Consider the following 21,040-nt stretch of genomic DNA (forward strand, 5'->3'; position numbering starts at 1 on the left):
CAATTTTATGGAGATTTTAAATTAACTAAAAGAGTCATCGAGTCACTAATCGCTTAATTATCAGCGAATGACATATGTAGTTCGAAATTCGTCTCATGGACTGCATGCCCTCATGACCTGACTCTTCGTGATTTTCAACTTTTGTTTCAAATCGTTTTGTTGTTGAACTCTTTTGAATGTAAAAACGTTATTTCCTAGTTCCTTAGGGAATTTAACTGAAATTGTCAGCTCAAAAACCTGATACTTGCTGCCCAAACAGCTATAATACCCCTATAAAACGTCCATGAACAGTGCTTGTACTTGAAAGTTTATCCGACAATCCAGACTCTTATTATTGGAGTTTTCAGCTAAGTGGTGCTAATCCGAACTTTGAGGCAAAGTTTCTTAAATGCGATCTTTCCAAACAACGCCTTTTGAAAGCTTTGGTTCCCATGAAGGCTAATTAGAGTATAAAATAAATGATCACTTTTATTACCTGATATTTTCCCAGTAAATGTAATAATTAGGAATTCAGAGATTGGAGATAGGAAATGATGGAGTTTATAGTGGGCATTAAAGGGTTTACTGGAGATTATTTATTAGTGAACCTTAAATCTTTATTTATGAAGAAGCTTGAATGGTATATTTATCTGTAGCTCTCACCAGGAAGTTTTTTTTATAGTTTACGTTATTCCTGACGTTTGTTAAGATAAGAACTAATTCAGGATAGCTTTTAAACTATTTTCAGGTTTCTAATGGTAGGCTAACGATGCTGCTTCCATCTCAAAGTGTTCCTTAAGACTTTCTCAGGTTTCTTCAGTACGAGTAGAACCATGTTGATGTTAATTTAACTTATGCTTTCTACCACAATATTATCGAATTATCGCCTCAATTTTTCCAGGTTATTACCACAATTTTCTTAAGATTTCCTTAAGAATTTCTTAGGTTTTAGATTTATTAAAATATTCTTAGTCTTTAATTGAAACCTTCTTAAAGCTTTATTTAATAATAGGGAATTGGGTGTTAATAATAGAGGTTATCTTCAGATAATCTCAACTTTCTTAAGATTTTATTAGATTTAGCAGAAACTGGTTAACTCAGATTTGATAAAAATCTCAAGTTTCCCAAGGTAAGTACATTTAAGGTATTATGAGATTAGTGCGAATTTGTCAGAGATTTTTCTGAAGGATTTTTTAACATTCTTCAGGAACAAGTTAGCTCAGTTTTTTTAAGTATGATGAGGGCAATTTCATATTAGCTCCAGTTCACTAATTGCTTTTTCTGGAATTACTCAAATTTCTTAAGATTTTAATATTCTCCCGGAATTCTCGATAAGTTAAACATACCAAAGACTTTTGTTCATATTTTCCTTCGTTAAGAGGCATTTTTTCCTTAACTTTCTCAAGCTAATTTTGGATCTATAATTTTGAAAAGCTCAGTTTCATTAAAGCGTAATTTTAGGCAAAACCAGCTCATATAAACTCTGCTCTTTAACGCCCTGCTTGTCCTTGATCCTTATTTCTTACAGCTTACAGAAAACAACATATTGTTGACTAGTTTAATTATCAAACAATTTCCCCTTAATTCTCTATCATTAAACACAACGGGCCACTGAAAATACAGTCAATTTCCTTATAAACAAAACGATTAATATTTGTCGGATTGGGCATCCATTATTAGGAGGCACCGACAGCTCTAATAATTAAACATTATATCATTCTGTTGGGGCCAATAGATCAACACATTGGCAACATTATCTAGATAATAACTTTAATGGAAAAAAGTAATATACCCTTATTTCGTCGATTCCTTGGATTTTAACCTATTGGTAAAGTCGGCATATATTTCGGGGCAATAGTGTTAAACTTCCCTACCTTCCCTAGAAGAATCCAGAATAATCCAGATTGGGACCACCACAAGGAAATTGAGTTTATTTGAACGGGACCGAGTACCGACACGCGAAGATCGCACTAAATGTTGGCTGAGATGTGAAACATGTTTGGTGGTGATTATCTTATGGTTTATCGATGACCCTTGTTCATTTTAGTAAACAAAACCATAAATAATATTTATATAAAATTCTTCTACTTGCAAGAACTTGAGCTAATCGCGTAACATTGACTCAATCGGTGTTTTTCAAGCGTAGGAGAGTGTGGTTGGAAGTGTCTTTCTGCGATTGCGTTAAGGCCTTTGATAGCATTCTTTGCAAAATGTCGCTTGCTGATAAAGGTGAGAAGGAAGATTTGAATTTTAATTTCGTTCTCAAAAATCAAATATGTTCAGTTATAATAAATTTTTCTATTCATTTTCTCTCATTAGCATTCGCCGTTCGATATACAAAAGAGCTGCTTTCAGAGGATGTTGAAGTTTATCGAACCTGTGCCCCCAATGTCCTCCCAAATATCGTCCCTCAATACGTCAAGAAAAATATTTTCGTCCGGCTTCAAGTCAGATGAATCAATCAGATAGAAGGAAAAAAACCTCACATTCTTGCATTGTTTATCAATGCAATTTCTCCAATTTCCTGCTCAAATAATGCTCGGAAAATAGATTTCTTGGTTGTTAAAGCTCGGTTTGTTGCATTAAAAAGATTTACTTAACAAGTCTATGTTGTAATAAATCAGAAATCTGGATTTTCCAAAGACTTCTGTATTTGTGGCGTTAAACTCGTTAAAATAAAATCTTTCCAATGGAACATCTTGGTTGTCTCTGCAAGTTGCAACTTTCGAAAAGTTTTACGACTCACATCATGGGAGTTTTGGTTTGCCATCTAACTAATTCGAAATTGAATTACCAAGTTGGAGTTCCTCAATTTTACCCGAGAAAATGAAGTTCAAATTTGATCTCTGAAGCATATTTGAAAATGAAGCAAAATGAGAGATTTTAGGAATCCGAGAAAAATTCAACCCATATACCTATTGTGATATTAAATTTAATTTTAGATCATCTACAACGTATTTTCGCCTTGAATCTCATTGAGGTGACACCACATGACGCAGCTTCCACAGAATTACCTTGAAAGTTTATAACGCGCTTGGCTTAATCTTTGTTTCCACAGACCTTCCTATCAAATTGTGGAAAACAGGGTTTAATCAGGATTGATGCTGGAGTGTTTTAATTAAGCCTTAAAAAGTTTTAATTTAGTAGTTAATTTGCATTGAATTAATTTTGCACCCACCGGAATATATCAGAAAATTATTTAAAGGCATATTGAGAATGAGGAGAAATATGTTATATTAATGCATTTTCCAACACCGGAAAATTTTTATTATACCTGTATCGACAAAGCTTTGACAACTCTATTTCAGCCCTCCAAAATCCCAATCTCTCTCCTGCGGCGGTCTCTTCCTCTCCTCTTCCTAGCGCTGCATCTTCTCTTCCAAACCGAATGGGCTCTATTGGTCATCTACAAGACCTCAAAAGTGTCGTTCTTGCATGACTTTAAGCGACTCGCTGTGGTTCAACTTTTATGTTAAAGTGGAGATTTCCTGAGCTTTCTGAGGTTCCTCTTTTTTCTCATGTAGCATCAATTCTTTCGCTTCGCATATACTCTCGTGTGCTCAAATCTTATCGCGGTTGCTCCATTTAATCCGAAATTTGTTTGGTATTTTTGGAATTTTCAAGTCTCGCTTCCAAATCTTCAACTAGGTTGGAAAAATCGGTTTTCTTGTCTTTCGAGATTTAAGTTCCTAACAACAATTTAATCATCCTAATTCGAGGTTTCCCTTACGCTGCATTATCAAGACTCTTGGTTTTCAAATAAGTTATCCAACGCATGATCATTTGAGAGCTTTTTTGATCGAGATTCGACTACTACCGGGGTAATACAAATTTAGTCGAGTAAATTTTTTTAGTTTTCTTTTAGACTGCTTAATATGAATTAAAAATAAAACTTTCCATGTTGCCTTAAATGCAGAAGGTTGTAGAGGGACTGAATCGCCGAAGAGCTAACTTTCGAATCGCATTGAAGTCGGATAACTTTCTTAGCACGATGTTTAAATTAAATTTAAGTTTTAGCATTCCTTTAAATGGAAAATTCAACTTTTCCAGTTTAGTGGCAAATTGTGTATTGAAACTGGATGCGTTGACATTACTTTCAGAAAAATCATCAGGAAAGCTTAATTATTTTGTATGCTTAAAGCATTATTGTTTTGTGTGTGGCAGTTTGCAGTGGCTTTCAAGAATCGTGATACACTTCCAAGCATAAAATTAGGGTCATTTGAAAAATTGCTCAAAATTTTTACAAACAAATTCAGGGGGGTACTTGTCCAACTTAAGATTCTTCGGAATCTAAAACGATCTTAAACAATAATCACATATTTCGATGTGTGCTTCAGTAGTATGAAGAAACTGAGTTGCTCATTCGAAGATTCGGATCAGGACAAGGAAGAGCTACAACAGCTAGAGATGACCGCTTTTTCGTTTGTATTACTTTAAGGAGCCCAACGGCTACGACCCTTCGAACTTATCTGCAAGAAGTGAAAAATATAATCGAAAGCGAGTGGACCGTTGGAAGGCGAATTCATGCTGCTAGATAATTCTCTCGAACTAGAGCTAATGGGCCTCCGCTTTCTCGTCAACACTATATTACGAGGTTGAATTTTACAAGAGAACACTTGACTTGGGCAGTAAAGGATCGGGGTCGCTTATTGTTTTTCGATGGATCTCGATTTTATCTTACAGGCTCAGACAGATGTCTGAGAATGTGGCGACGACCAGATGAGAAATATGCCCAATAGTGTATTGCTGAACGGCTTCCATTCAGTGGATGCTCAGTTGTTGCATGGAGAGAAATTTCTTTTGAAACTCGTGGGGAGTTAGTCTTCATCCAAAATGGGATTTTGAATGCGTTATCAGCAAAGGTTCTAGAAGACCATGTTGTACCGTCCATGGTTATTCTTGGAGATAACGCAACTTTTATACATGATATTCCACGGCCTCACACTAGTCGCATGGTTACCGCTTTTCTTGACGAGGTTCAAATTACGAGATTTATCTGGCCTGCTCGAAGTGTGGATTTGAATCCGATAGAGCACGTTTGGGATGAGATAAATATACGCTTGCCGAGACATATGCTAGCTCCTGGAAATTTCAGAGGTCTCGTGAAATGCTGGTGCAGGAGTGGGACAATCTTCCGCAGAATGTGATCCCCGATTCGAAACATGTCTCGTCTGCAAGCTGTTATCACTGCTAGAGGAGGAAATACTCGGTACTGAAATCCGCAAAAACTTTCATGCTCGGAATAAATGTATGTTCTTTAATTTCGTTATTTTTAATACATTTTACAGCAAGAACAAACTAAAGAACAAAAATTCCTTTTCATTCCAGCCACCACGACAAAATCACCGCATAAAGTTAATAAATTATGTTGCAAGTGAACAAAATTTGAATAAAAATTGTTAAATTAAATGTAAATTAGGAGGTGACCTTAATTTTATGCTCTGCAACGTATATTGAATTTAATCCTTGAATTCATTCGCACACTTAAAGTTAAAACCCAATTTTTTCCATACATTGGAGCATTTTACGACTTCCTGCTGAAACTTCTTTTACGACTTTGCCGACAGCTTGAAAACATATTTCTACAGGCACAACATCCCATGTGTCTTACAGAAGTTTAACTTACGCAAAGAAATCTTTTGTTGGTTTTCTTTCGTTTGAAATGTTGGGAAAATCTTTATAGATTCGAAGCCAATTTGTGTCATGTAAAGGATCTAATTTTGTTTTCTTTATCACAAAAATTAACGCTCGATTAAAATTCCCTCCCTCATCTGAAAGCCATGAACATTTCTGTGTTCTTAACGAGAACCAACTGGGACGTGAAATTGAATACGGATTTTAATGCAGACTTGAACAAAACTGGAGTAACGGCGTCATTGCTACACGAAATTTTTAGATGTTTGCGAGTTCAGCCTTCCAAGTTTTATGTTTCATATAACTTCGTAATATATACGACATTGAGCATGCCAGGAAGCATAAACAAAATAATTGGATTTTGTGGCATTTGCATTTTCACTGAGATTATATTTCAAAGGTCTAAACCTCCGCCTATGTTTCTGTATACACTTTAGGCTCTGTAGATACAAAATCATTTACCTTCTAAACTTTCAAACGGAACATTAGCAAATTCCTGGTCACTCCAAGGTCAAGGCGAGCATTCGGAAAACTTGGCTCGTTAAGGACTTCTCTGGGAACTACACACGAAATTCCTATGAAGCAAAATGTTTCAAAAATGTCCTTCGGCTCCTCTTCAGCATCATAAATGCAGTTGAAAAACGTTCCTTTATAGCTTAGATCATAAAAACCTAGCTTCCTTTAAAGCATTTTTTGTGAGGTAGGGCACTCCCTCAAGGCATTTTTCATTACAATATCGTTATCATAAGGAGTTTTCCAATCTTGCCTGGCGTTTAGACTAGAAATATATTGCCTGGCTTGATTTAGAAGTTTTGGCCCTAGGGGTGGCAGAAATATGCATGTAAGAGAGCTCATGGAAATCATTTTGGTTAGTTAAATGAATAGATATTACGCATAATTAAGTAGGCAGAGTTGGATGGAAATTACCGTTATTACATTTCATGTGGAATGTTCATATCGGTTGATTTAAATTGCAGATGATTGGCCAAATTGGGACACGCGAAACTCATTAAATGGGTATCGAGTTATATGTGGTTGTTGGCTAAGTTAGTTCTAGTTCGTGATTGTCGAAATCGTTCAGTTAACAGTATAAAAGGATTTGCGCAGTCAGAGAAACTCATTTCAACTCCCAACTTACCGAAATTTAACCAGATATTAATTTTGTTTCGATTGTCTAAATTAACCATTGTTCCCAATTAGTGAGATATCTAAAGAAAAACTCTTTACAAACATAGGCACCGTCATAAACAATCCTCTATGGATTTATTTATACTTATGATTTCGCAGGGAATTCTCCCAAGTGAATAACTTCCCCAGGCAAAGCTAAATTCAACTGCCACGCCGCCCTCAAATGTCTCTTATCTACCGAAACAGATGCATTAATTTAAGAGTGTCACATCTGTTGTGCCCATCTCGTCTCTTTCCGCAATATCGTAATTTGACTTCCAATTTTCTTATGAATTCTCGGTTACAAGGTAGGAAGGGATTCCATTAGGGAGACGTAATGAGTTAATACACGACAGGACGACCAACAGGCAACAATTAATTCCATTTAAGTCCAGCGGACAAAAGCTGCTGGGCAATTTTAAGCTTCAAAGCTCATATGCATTTAGAGCCTGAACAGAATGGGTGCAAATGCTCAGGAAAGCTGCAATCTATTCTGTCAGAGACAGCACTAATTTATGGCTTGTTTAGAACCGGATTTTGAATGTGTCAAGTGAGATAAGGTGCTAGATATCCCATTGTGAACAAATGCAATTGCCGCTTTAAATTGAACAGAGCAAATCACATATATAGTAATTAGACTTTTCCCTTCCCGCCTCTTAAATCGAAATCCCATTAGCGCAACCTCTGGGCAATCTCGTAAACAACTCTATGAGGTTTTTTATTTCAGGTACTTTTGCGATTGTAGCAAAAAACAGGAATTAAGAGAAGCAATCTCCTGGCCATAAATCAACGAAATTGGTCCCTGAAGGACCATTAACATTAAGGATTGAACTATTTACTTTTGGGGCAATTTGACATGAACTGAAACAAATGTGAATCATGCCTTATCAGGTTATGTTCAGGGAAATGGGAGCCGCTGTAAATGACGATTTTTCTTCTCTTGGCGGTGAGTATCTGGTAAACTTTTAAAGCACTTCAAAACACTAATTTACTCATTATGGCTTGAGAAAGAACATATGTATTTTCCAATACAATTATGTTGTTTAATAAATTTCCAACTAAATAATTAAAACCTTAATTGGGGATGCATTTTAACTATTTATATTTGCATTTTACAGAAATGTATAATGGTGTTTGTGTTTGTCCTCCATCCTCTTTAATTTAGCTTCCAATTATTTCTTGCTTATGGCTAGCTTGATTTAACTGAAATATGACCTCGCTCAGTGTTGTATCAAAGCTAATTGAGAAAATACGCTAATGGAAACTCCCGAGAATTTACTAATATTCATAGTTTTGGTTGAAGTACTAAAGCATCAGTAGATTTGGAACGCGGTTCAAGTATGAGGTCAAGGTAAATGATACTGCAGACAGAAATGAGGCAGAGACATACATCAAAAAGCAGCACATATTGGGGTCTAAAGGATGCCGTAAATCAACTTTTTTGAATTTATATATTTATATGCGGAGATTTATCGTATATTGATGCATTTATCATTCCCAAAATGATATGCATTTTAATGTCTTTTATCAGGGCAAACTTAGCCCATTTACTTATTTCAATCGTTAATTTTCTTCTGATTTCCTTGTGGCTTACGTTAAACCTTTTCATGCATACAAATTACAACTTAACGCTTTTTTAACGAGTTTGAGTTTTTCTCCCTGTTTAAAATAATAGTTTTTTAAACGGAAAAGTATCAAAGTTGAACGTTATTTACCTTTAAAGCAATTTAAACTTCTCAGTAGCCCAAGTTAGTGGCTTATAATTAGCGTCACTTCCAGAACCTTTCAATGTGTGATACGGCTCAATTTGTCGGATGATAAGGAGAGTTTGTTTTCAAAGTGAGGCAGCTGCACGTTGATAAATTAAGTTTGTGGGTGTTGGGAGGAATGCCAGGACAAGCCCCCCATTGGGTGATGAATGGAATAAATTCATGCTCTATTAAATCGAGAGTTACTACTACGTGGATCGTCCAAATTTTTACATAATTTTTGAATGCACTTTCCTTTAGTCCGTTCCCAAGTCCATTTTTTGCCATATATGACAGTTTTTTACGACGTAGGAAATGCTAGCAGGAAGTTCGTAAGAAGAGTGGAGAATTAGGGTAGAAGTGGAAAGAGAATGTTGGGCAACCCAGCCGGCGACATGTGTTTCCACTTGTTAGCTTCATCAGCCATATGTGCGCACAAGTTCAACACATAAACACATCGTGCTGAGCACATCCTGGGACATGCACAAGTTAATATAGGCAACATTCCAGAATTGTTTTAGATGAGAAAAGTAGTAAGAATGGAAAAAACAATTTCTAAAAAGTGCTTCGCCTAAAATCAGTGTGATTCTTTAGTGACTTACTGTGTTTCAAGCACTTAATTGGATAATTGAGCAGGGGTATGTAGAACGTGACTTTAAAATAATGGTGCAGCTTACAAACTTTCAAATACACGCGGAAAATACATTTTGTAAAGTCGGTTTAAAGCAATGGTAATCAACCAACAATAACTAATAATTAAAAAGTTTCCATTGAAGCTCACAAGCTGAAATGCTGAATGCGAAACGAATATGGTCACTGATGATTAATAATTTCAATTTCAAATAAATCTAAGTTAATTTTTTCTCTGAAGCAAACTAACTAAGAAGAATTTCAATATTAATTTCCAAGGCAATGGAATCTGAAAATGACTATTACTTTGGTTCCGTAGAGAGAATACCCATTTATGACAATTTAATAGCAATTTAATATTTAGATTTAAATCACAAAAAATTATCATAAAAATAGCCTTTTTTGATACATCTACTTTTTACAGTGGGTGCAGGCAACGAATAGCATTTATTAAAAAAATAAAAGATCTCATCGAGCGTGAGTACTTAGAATTTTTATAAAAGTTTAGCAAATTTAAAGGCATATTTGACTTTGAGACATTTTCTTGGTCTTTTTTGGTTCTTTCTTCCGTTCTCAAAGTAACAAGCGACCTTAACACCAGATGTAATCATAATGAAAAACGTTCATTATACACCAGCCACTTCCGTATAGAAAAATGTCTTTCGCCACGCCAATCAAACTAACAATGAGAAATTTTCCGCAAGACAAAGTCTAATTTGTTCCTTTTTGATATTCTTGCCAGCTATTTTTAAGACAGAATACTGTCGACAAAAAAATAATCGTGAACGGGAAGGCCAAAATTTGTGGCAATAAATAAACGGATTCTACGCTATATAAAATCCAATTTTCTCGTCGGAGGACCTACGTAGAGCTGAATTAAGCGAAGGTGAAATTTCATTTAAGATTCGCTAGCCATCTCGAAGGACTAACGAAATTTAATTTTACGAAAATCGAGTTACAATTAATTTTTAAGATTAATTATTGCCACATTTAAAAGAAGATGATGAACGGTACATTACAACATTTGAATCCTAAATTATAACATACACTATAAATAGCAAATGGGAGAGGGAAAACAAGTTAGTTAGACTGCACGATTACCCGATTTAGTCCGCTTGGTTATTTTACACAGCAACGGATTTCAAGCAGTTACTATTTCACTGTTGAATTGATATCTCGGAGAGTTCGATTAGCCATAAGAAGAGAAATGGTTGGGTAAGGACTTAGTTACTTTATTCAGTGCGCACGAATAAGTTTCAATAAGTGTTTACTTCACTTAGCAAGGAAATAAAATAATTCTTATTGGACCAGTTTGAGGTGTTGCGCACGAGCAACAGACGAAAGAGGCAATCACACAAGTACGTTAAGAGGTTTTCTTGTTAGTTATGTACAGAATTTGGCCCACGTCCATTAACGGTTACCTTTTGTTTAATATTCCTATCGAAATTAACTTTGCTTTGAAGACTACAGGAAAGCTTTGAAGACATACAGGAAAATTGATGGTAGGACCATATTTTGCTCAATTGATTATTGCAATAGCATAATAATTCTTTTAGCCACAGGAGCTCATTGCGCTATATCTTTCAGTCAGTTCTTTTCGTAACATACTTATGTGTTAGGAATTCAGAAATATACACATGTGTTTTTATTTCCGCATCTACTATCTCCATATTTTACATTTACCTTTGAAGCAAAAAATGCATACGCACTGATTTAATTCAAAAGCAATTTGGCAATAACCGAACCCATTTCTTCCATTATCGTAATTATTAAATTTAAGCTTTTCCACGCTTCAAGCTATTGCGGTCGTTTTGCCTTAAAAGCACGTTCAATGCCCCGAAAGCCGAAGAGCAGCGGAGATTTTAATACCTTATGAAACAATATTTTTTGAGAAAAAGAATTCGACCTTATTTCTATCCAACGCACACTTTCCTATCAATTCGTTCTCGAATCGTAAATTTCTAAGCGAGGCGAAATAAAATGGGAATTTCAGGCAAGGTGGCAAATAATAATAATCGTTGCGACATCTGGGTTTATTCGATGGGATTTATTTGAGGTTTTTCCAGGATTTGAAAAATGCGTTGGGAAGTGGTGTGGAAGAGGCCACTTTATTTTGATTCTCGTGGCCCAAACCTAATTTAAACATTCAAATTTTCTTTCATCGAACCTTGTAGGAACTATCATAAATCCCTCTTATCTCATTCAATTTATCTACGGGCACTTTAATTTGAAAAACTATCACTTCGTCGAGACTGCCTATGAGGCGATGCACGAATATATTTTTCCATTAAAAGTTTTAATAGATTTTTGACAGTTTTCAACATGAGGAAAATGTTTTCACCCCTGAGCTAATATTATTGCACTGTTTGACGTAAAACTTTGACCCATAACAGTGGAACTGCTGCGTTTCATTAACTGAGCTAATATTTTTATTTACTATTATCTTTCCCTGTATTACAATTTCATAATAGTAAACAGGTCGCTTGCAAACAGTTTCTCGTCACCTCGGATTGATTTATAGATATCAACATCATGGGTTTTAAAGAGATTTACTGTGCACCCTTCAATAATGTCTTCTATAAACTAATTAAGCACTCCTAACTCAAGTTGGCAGTTGACTCATATTTATCCCACTAGGTTTCATCCTGATTCCCTAATGAGAAGGTCCCCCATAGTATCAGACCCTACTTAAGTTTGAAGCTATTGGAATCCGGTTTCTGACGAGAACCCTTGGTAAGCGGAAGGAAACTTCGAGGGGTGAAAAAGTGAATTTCAGAGCGAAGTTTTCCTGCACATCTAAAATTGATGCGACATTTTTAACGGAAGAGCCTAGGAGGAGGTCCCCTACCTGGATCCTCTATTTTTTGAAATGGTAAAAATACTCCCTCCCTCCCTTCTCCCATCTGAATTTAGTTGTTTTTTGCTACAGTGTGTACTAGATACGTGTCTGTTAAGCAGTTAAAGTATTTTAAACATATAAAATGCAACGCCAAACCCTCGTCAATCTCTTCGAGAAAATTGGGGAAAAGTTGCTCGTTTTAAAGACGTGAGGTGAAATCGCTGGACTATAAATCAGAGGAGATGGGAGATCTAGCTAGATCTAACATTAAGCCGATTTCAATCGATTCAATAGAGGCAGGACGTGGAGCGAGGAGAAGATAAGAAGCGGAACAAGTTTTTTTTACTCGGGAATCTCTAAAATTGCTAAGTTCGAGATAGAAAATATATTAAGCAGCTGTCGGTATATGGATATTAATGCACACTCTTCCCTTTTGTACCTCACTGAAATAATGACCCTCTGTATGTTTAGAACTTTTTAAAATCCACTAAAAAGGGTGACTTCTTTCTTTTGTCGAAAAAGTCTTATTCGCAGGTTAGTTCAGGTTTAATTTAAGTCCAATTTAAGTTATGAGATACCGTGCTATGCTTGATGCATCGGATAAATGATTAGAAGAGTAAAGGAAGATTTGTTTTATCGATCAGGTCAAATATTGCACCATTCTATTTGTATTTTTTAATCCTAACTTGACCGAGCATAGCAGTGTAAATCATCAATACCGAACGAATGTTGAAAAATTTGACCCGACCGTGACGTGATTGACACATGCTTATTCCAACTGATCAGAAAACCATCCAAGAACGGTTGATCTGACCGTGACGTGACTGATAGCAAGTTTGTTCAAGGCATTGAATTTGTGACACCCTGTACACCTACAGCCTAAAATTGCTTAATGTTTTTTTTATACTGAATTTGACAGAAATCACTATCGATAGTTTTCCAACTACGAAAAACTTTTTCCACCCCTAATCGTCTGTTCGACTTACGTGTCAATCAATTGAAATCAGCTTAAAGTTAGATCTGGCCAGATCTCCCATCTTTGATTTATAGTCCAGACATTTCACCTCTCGATTTTTAATCTTCGTCTTCTGAATGAGGAACCTTTACCTAATTTCCTCCAGGAGATTAATGAAGGTTTGGCACTGCCTTTTATGTATTTAAATCACTTCAACTGCTTAGCATATATACTATATAGTCCACCCAAAGTTTAAAATAGACAAGCATTACATCTTCAGTACGCGACAGATGGAAAACAAAGGGCGATCGCGACGTTGCCAGTGCTCACATGACCTGTATATGACCTCTTTAAACCTTGGCTTTCGCCATATAAAACAGCAGATAATAAGCTACTAATAAATGAACAACATGTGACATTGAAGGATGGAGGAGGGTCAGCTTTAATATATTACAGGCTATTGAATTTCCGCAGGTCGGCGCTTAAAACGCAAAACCTCTTGGACCGGCATTTTTTATGTTTTTTTTTTAAATTTATTTCGGCACTGCGGAGTTCCCACAGTACTCCCCCAAAACAAAAATCATGTATCCATGTTTATGTGCTCAACCGGTTACTTCAAATAAGAGAATATCGCCATTTGTCGATTAACGGCGCCGTCCTGATTTTTGCAAAATTTAAAGAACTGAGTCCCCTACAACATTTTGCACTTTAGGCATAGACACTAGGGGTGATTTTTGACAATTTCTTGCGGGTCTAATGCGAATTAAATTTTCTCGAAAACTACCTGGAAAGTTCCCATTAACCGAACCCTCGTAATTCTCCCTCAAAGGGTAATTTTATAATTAAACTGTTCCCAAGTAGTTACACCTTTCCCGTGCAAACATCTTCAGCTCCATCCATAAATTTTGCATTTCAAATATGCTCACTAACTCAAGCCAAAGTATCTTCGACATTAGTTTTGTTTGACGTCTTTATGTAAGTTTAAATTGGTTCTTGCTCGTATAAGATCTAGTTGAAATGATTATTTTTGTTCAATTTAAGCTATACTTAATTAAAGTACGCATTGATAGTCGAGAGTTGAGAGTTTCTCAGCCAACCCTAAACGAATAATTCGTCCCACAATAGGGCCAACAATACACATAAATAATAGTGAACACGGATATGAGAATTTTGCTCAAAACTGTCTTGAAAGTGATGTATGAAAGGAGTATTAGAATTTATTATCTTGCGGATAAACTAAATGAGATTCGCTGTGGTTTTATAGTACTATTAGGGAGTTGGGGCTCGTCAAATGCACGCTATTGTGTTCGAAAGCAGTTCAGTTTCTTGGACAAACTGCAACTTTCCACAAATGTTTGATCGAGTCTGATATTAAAAACGTGCAAATGCAAGATGCAGAAGTTAAAGGAGGTCGTTATCCTGGCTCATAAATATTTTATACCTCTATAAAGTTAAAGAGCGATGATGTAAGGAGGCGGATAAAATTGAGGGTAAAATTAAATTCCCTTGAAAGCTGAAAATTGAGTTTTCATTAAAAATCTGAGGATCGTGAGCGTTTATGGAGTGATTATGTGCTTGACAATACTTGTTCATAAGTTTTAGACGCGTTCAAGGCATTATGAGGCTTACAGATAATTGTCAAACACCCAAAGGGCGTTGTATTAATATACCAACGTTTAGAACTAAGCTATTTCATAAAGTTACTCAATTCTCTTAAGCTCTAGCTAGCGTTCCTTTCAAGTTAATCTATCCGAGTGAATTACCGGTCCCTTCAACGTATCTATTATAGTAGCATAGAAATTTAGGTAACTACACATTTAGTGGCCCATGCAAATCATTTTAAAACTCTTCGCAAATTTCAACTTGTCCTTTCAGGCGCTGAAGGAATCTTAGAGAATTAGTGAATGAGCGACTAATGGTATTACTGTAGTATAGGAGTTATTTAACTTTTGAAGTATCCAGACAGACTTGTGTAGGAGTAGCTACCTCTTTGTAACACAAAGTCATTACAAAACTATAGAACTATATAACAAAAATTTTCCGACAGCTTTAACCCTTAACTCGAAATATGTAACACGTCTGAATTTTCCCGCTGGGGGAAAACTTTCGAGTCGAGTAATGCACTGAACCATAAGTTACTTTATTCGAAGAAATATTTCAGAAACTATTTCATATTTATGTAAAACAATATGCTTCGTGTTGAACGCATCCAACAGGGTCAACAGTTTTTGTGCAACTGTTGAGTGAGTAACATGCCTAATCAAATGGGATCTAATCCGATTTTTACTACAATTTTTAAGCAGTTGCACCGGTTACCTCTGCTGAATGCGGCCATTAAATTCTTTTCTTGAAATTTACGTAAATATTGCTGCTAACTGTCCCATAATAATTTAAATCTCCATTGCTTCTAGCATATTATACGACTTCTGATTTACTGTTACATTTAATGATATGACTGCATAAATGTACTGAGCTGCATCAACTTGTGTGTGGTCATTTCGACTAAAATTTCTCGTTGATTTAGTTTAACCGATAGAAATTCGACAGGTATCAAATGAACTTAAATGATGATGACCCTTGAAATTCGATTACCGATTGTGGATGTTGTTGCACTTTGTAACTGACGGCACCGAGGTGTGGAGATATCATGGAAATTTCAGGATGTAAGTTTGCGGCAATAATGTAATGTCATAACGTTCCCATTTTGGTAAATAAGACTGGATATGATTTAAAGCCAATGCTTAAGTATTACGTAAATTCTGGCCACGAGAACGTCTTCAAAGGATTTTTTTCTGTAACTCTTAGCACTCGCCTAACCAATAATTTGCCTCAAATATTGTTCGCTTTACCATCTCAACGCTTCCACTCAAGTAACATCTTTCATTGCGTGGATATACGCGGTTATGAGCTTGAAAAATGGATTATGAATGCCAAGAAAGTGTGATTTATTATATCCGCGGCTTGTTCTCTTATGGGGAAAACCATGCATTCAATGGAGGTGATACATTCATCCATCACATAAAGATAAATTTAGCTGCAGTCCCCGACTTTGAAATTAGTTCTTGTTTTATTTAAACGGGATCAAAGTTAATGGTATTTTCGTGAAGTTTACGCTTTTTCTATTTTCGCGGCTGAAATAAATTCTGCGACTCTATTGATCCAGCTTGCGAGTACAATTTCAGCTAAAATGGCTTGAAATAATGCTTGTCATTATTCTTGTCTATTCATTAAGCAAGTTTTCACCCAACTATTCAGATAATAAGTGTAACGAGTTTCACAGAGTACTTATCTCTCAATGGTCTAGGGCGTCTGGTCCTTAATTACGCCAATTTGGAGCTCAACTGCAAAACTATAATTAAGCCAACTCCTGCTAGTTAACTTATGTGGTAAATGTACATGATGATCAACATAAAAACAAGTTCAACAACTGAAAATTTAATTTACTTTGAGGAAAGTTAATGCATTCAAATTATTTATACCGAAAACCTCAATAAGTCAACAATCCTCGACTAGGGCCTATTCGATGTTCCCTGATGCGTAATTCAGCATTCATGAAAGAAGTTTGGAGCTCCCTGCGGATTCCTTCCTATACAGCACATTGCCTTCGGGGAATTTCCTTTCAGGGTGATTGTAGTACTACTACATACAAAGGGCAGGAATTCACATTTTATGAGATTTATTCCCAAATTTCGAGATGGCAAAGAAATTACAATACTTAACGTAATTGATGTTAGCTTACCGCGTACGCGTAAAATTAACGGAAAGCAGCTTCAAGGGTTCAAATGATCTATAAAAACTGTCCAGAAAAGAAAACTTTTAGCAGTAGTTAAATCCGAACTTTGGTAAGATACTAACATCCTGTTTTGGTTCGTAATTATACATTAATTTCCATAGAGATTAATAAACTAATGGCTTATATAGCCAATTAAAGAAGAGTTCAACAGGTTCAAATGAGCTTCAATTTAATCTCGCAAAGCTCTACGTCAAAAGCTTGAAGCATCGGAGTTAAAATTATTCATACATGCAAATTTCAGGCAGAGTTTTCTTAGTTGCAGAGAATTTACTCGCCCTCTTGAGAACACAAAAGCGTATTAAAACTGCCATCAAATTAAATAACTATAGGGTGTAAAAATCTGTAGACGGTACCTAAATTAAAAACATCCTCAGGATAATCGTCATACAATCGTTTTATAACGTGTGAGTCTTTTTCCAATTTCTGATCAACACCTTCAAATATTTACGACATTTTTTTTTAGTTTGCAAATTAAAATTTGCGCCACCTCATTCGATTTTTTCGGAAATTCAGCTAACACAGACACTCAGTGAGAATAGTTGGGCCTCCTTTGTGCAATTTCACAAATAACATTACCTTTTCCAAATTTCACAACACGACGTGTAGTGATTGAAGATGCCTTTTAAAAAGTTTCCCTATTTTTCCGGAAACAGGAAATTTTGTCCAAAAATCCATCCAGATCCAGAAAAATATGGATATGGTAAATTTTAACCTTCGATTACGTAATCAAATTTTCGTCTCAAACTGTATAAAACGAAAAAATGTGTATATTTAAAGTAAAGGTCATATATCTCAGTCTCGTAACTAAATACGTGGAAATAAGATACTTCAGGCCCTTTAAAGCAACAGTATTCAGGTAGAGCAGCAAAGTATTCAGACCACGTCCATTGTCCGTTTTTTTCGCTATTACAAGGGCGCTTAGTAACATATTCTCGTCGCCGACCTTATTTGACCCTTCATTCTTTTCGCTCAAGGGCTCAAAGATTGACAATATTAGAAGAGAAAGTGGTATAAGTTGTTTTCCTCATCTCTACACAAGGAAGCTTCTGATTTTGATAAATGAGATGTAAGTTTTTCCTGAAAATTACATTCATCTGTCAAATGCAAAGTAATACTGGTATCTCATTGTTACGATGAACCAATTATTGTTACGCTAACTGGTCAACACATACTACAAAAGGCACTCTTATACTCAAGCTCTGTTTCAGCTTAATTTGCATTCGTTCAAACTTCCCTAAATTTATTGATAATTTTCGTCATATTAATCATTATATTTTCCCTGAAAATCTCCGATTCTAGAATTTCCGGCCACAATGAATTTCCTGTTAGCGAACGGACACGTAATAATCGCACCATGATGACCCCGATAATGAGCAAATTAAATGCAAATCTCTCAATTGCAGGATATACGACACTGCCGAGGAAGTTATTAGCGAGATTTAAGTTATTAGCGGAATTTTGTAATTATCGGTAAATGGTTGAAGCTTAAGAATTTGCATGAAAATTAAGTGCCCCCACGCATTAACTTAATAATGGAGATGAACTTTCAGAGACTTTTAAGCTAAGATATTAGAAGCTATTAGACGCTGATAAAACTTGTTTGCACAAAAAAAAATCCCTAAAAATATCCGCGAAAAGCGGGATTTTTTGGGAATTTTTAATATCCACAAAGTGGTGGTTTTACAAGAAAAAAAGGAGAGCCTGTAGCGTCCTAAAAAGAGCGCTATTATGCAATATCGAGCAATTAAAACAAATTATAAAATTCTTCTTCTCATCAGCGAGCCAAATTTTTAATTAAATCTTCAGTATGCAGTAATTCTTTACCGACTTTATGACTGAGCTCATACAAGCTTAATCATACGCCTTTCCACCATATGTGATTTAAATTCCGCTCTAAAATCGTATTATGCAGTCAAAGGGCGTCATAATTGCAAATTCCGCTTTACCCGCAACATCTTTCATTACATCTTTATTACAACTTTAAAACGCGCTTTTAATTATAATTTTACCTCAAATTGGATTAAAAAATATGTTTCCAGCATTTTCTAGCATGTTACTGCGTATTAAAAATATTTGTGTCTGCAAAGCTGAAGTGGCTGGTTCATCGATCCAGAATGCTGACTACTAATACCTCTTTCGAATGCAAGGATTTAAAATGTATTGGAAATAGGTTTGCATAGCAGATGGCATTTTCCAATTCCAGCTTAACTTTTGTATAGATATATTTGTTATTTTCTTTTTATATGAAAACAACTACATTTGGAAAAGCGATACTTTTTCTTTAATCATTAGAATGGCAGTTAATAAAGGAGCTCAAAGAAATTCAATGCAGCCATTCTTTAGTCTCTTTTGTCTTGCCTGTCAGTACATAGCCTTTACAGGCATCAAAACCCTATTATTTGTTTCCCCAATTAATGGCCTTTGTTTGTTGCTGAACTGTCTATTCCATTTAGCCAGAGAAATCTGTAATTATTAATGATGAGGAAATCTTTGAACTCTTGTCACTCAAAAACCGTGGTTTTTTTCATATTAGAAGGAACTCCAGACCATTTAGTAATAATCCTCCGAGGCTCTGACTTGCCCTTCTTGTCTACGACCCACGACAATTGTTATTAAAGCTGTCTGTTTTCAGGTGATGTTAAATGCGTTTGCCTTAAAAACGTCTTCGTCCGACGTGCTTTTTACATTGAATTTCCTTGTTGACTTCGAACTTTTGCCACGTGATGATCATGTTTTCTGGAAGCAATTGTAGCTGTTCTTTTTATCAAATTAGGAAAGTTTTTGTAGCCAGTAATATAATAATTTAAAAGCGGTGAATCTGATTTGGCACATGAATTACTTCAAAAGTGCATCTCTTGTTAAAATCCCATTTTGAAATCGCCACAAGCGAATATGTGGTGAAAAGGAAAATTTCTAGTTCTTTAACATGAAATAAATTCTGAAATTCTCATTTCCTTCCTTCTGGGAAAACTACTTATCAAACAGGAACCCAAGCTATGAACTAACTTGACAAGATATAAGGCGAAATATGTGCAACAAATTACTTACGTCTTGCATAAGACCGGAATTTAACTTCTTCTCTACTTTTATAGAAAATATTGGAGTCTTGACGAATTTATTTTCAAGAAGAAATTCCCTTGGAAAGGTGCGTTAGACGAAGAAAATTAATTTTTATTAAATTCCACTTTTGACGTCGAAACTTCGAAATTGCTAAAAAATAATACTATAAAATCGTTTTTATGATTTAATATAGTAAAAGCCTGAAATACGTGCATAAATGCTTATAGAATTGAATACCAAATTTCGAAAAACTAGTATCAGTAATATTCATTCCAGTTATATGATAATTACTCGGATATACTGCGTTCCTCGTAACAAACCGTTAATATCAATTTCATATAGCCAGGGGCATTCGATCTCCTACTAATTATGTAATTATCCGGCTAAATGAGATATGTTCCCAAAATTCTATGATTTTGGGCATATTTCCGGCTTGACATTTACTTGTATGAACAATGTGGCTTAAAATACAGGATTTCCATTTAACAAGAAATAAACGAGGTATTTAATTTAGATTGAAATGGAGTATTTAATGACATAAAACTAAATTAGAAAAGTTAAATTTCTCAGAAAATTTCCCAGTTTTAAATAGCTTCCAGATTAAAGCTCAACCTAAACTTCCTTTTAATAATGAATTTATTGAAAATTTTAAACTACACAAAGTTCTCTTAAGGCAAGCGTCGAATATAAAGCATCGTCTGTGGAACACTAATTTGGGATCTAAAAAATATATATATTGTGGAACTCTTGGCCTTCATCGCTCTAAGATTTTAAAAAATTGTTATGATTTTACTGTGGAAGCAGAAAAGTTCGTTTTATTAAAATTATAATTTTACGCGACAAAAATTGGCGAGATGCGATTTTACTGAGCATTAAAAACAGTCTAATAATCGATCAGAAGCGGTATAGGTATCACCGGAAAAAAGAACATACGTGCTGGCGCGCCTTAGCATCAATTACCCTATGCCGTGTACATATTACATATTTATTTCATCGAGATTAGTTACTTTAGAGTCCGTTAAACTTTTAATAAGACTTTTTTTTCAATTTGCATTAAAATTTACACAGATATTGATGAATAAAATATCAATTATCTAATCTTACCCAGAAAAGACCAACTGCCGGCAACTCTTTCCGTTTCTATGAAAACATACGAAGTCTGAACTTTGAGACTGGAAAACCTTTTTGAATTTGGCATGAAAAATTCAACAGACGCTTCTTAAAATTCTTATTAC

General features: G+C 35.3%; 1 protein-coding gene across 3 annotated transcripts in view; it reads right to left on the bottom strand.

Moving 5' to 3' along the window:
* Nucleotides 1–21,040, bottom strand: part of AkhR (Adipokinetic hormone receptor) — a 43,613-nt gene that overhangs the window by 17,409 nt on the left and 5,164 nt on the right. For 2 of the 3 annotated variants that reach the window (XM_066393655.1, XM_066393658.1), the window contains exon 1: nucleotides 1,854–1,967. The exons of the other annotated variant lie outside the window; for it this stretch is intronic. The gene's annotated coding sequence lies outside the window, so the exon portion shown is untranslated. Of the gene's footprint in view, nucleotides 1–1,853; nucleotides 1,968–21,040 lie in introns of those variants that run through there. 3 annotated transcript variants of the gene reach the window in all.

This window comes from Euwallacea similis, chromosome 9 (genome assembly GCF_039881205.1).
Source record: "Euwallacea similis isolate ESF13 chromosome 9, ESF131.1, whole genome shotgun sequence".
Taxonomy (NCBI): Eukaryota; Metazoa; Arthropoda; class Insecta; order Coleoptera; family Curculionidae; genus Euwallacea; species Euwallacea similis.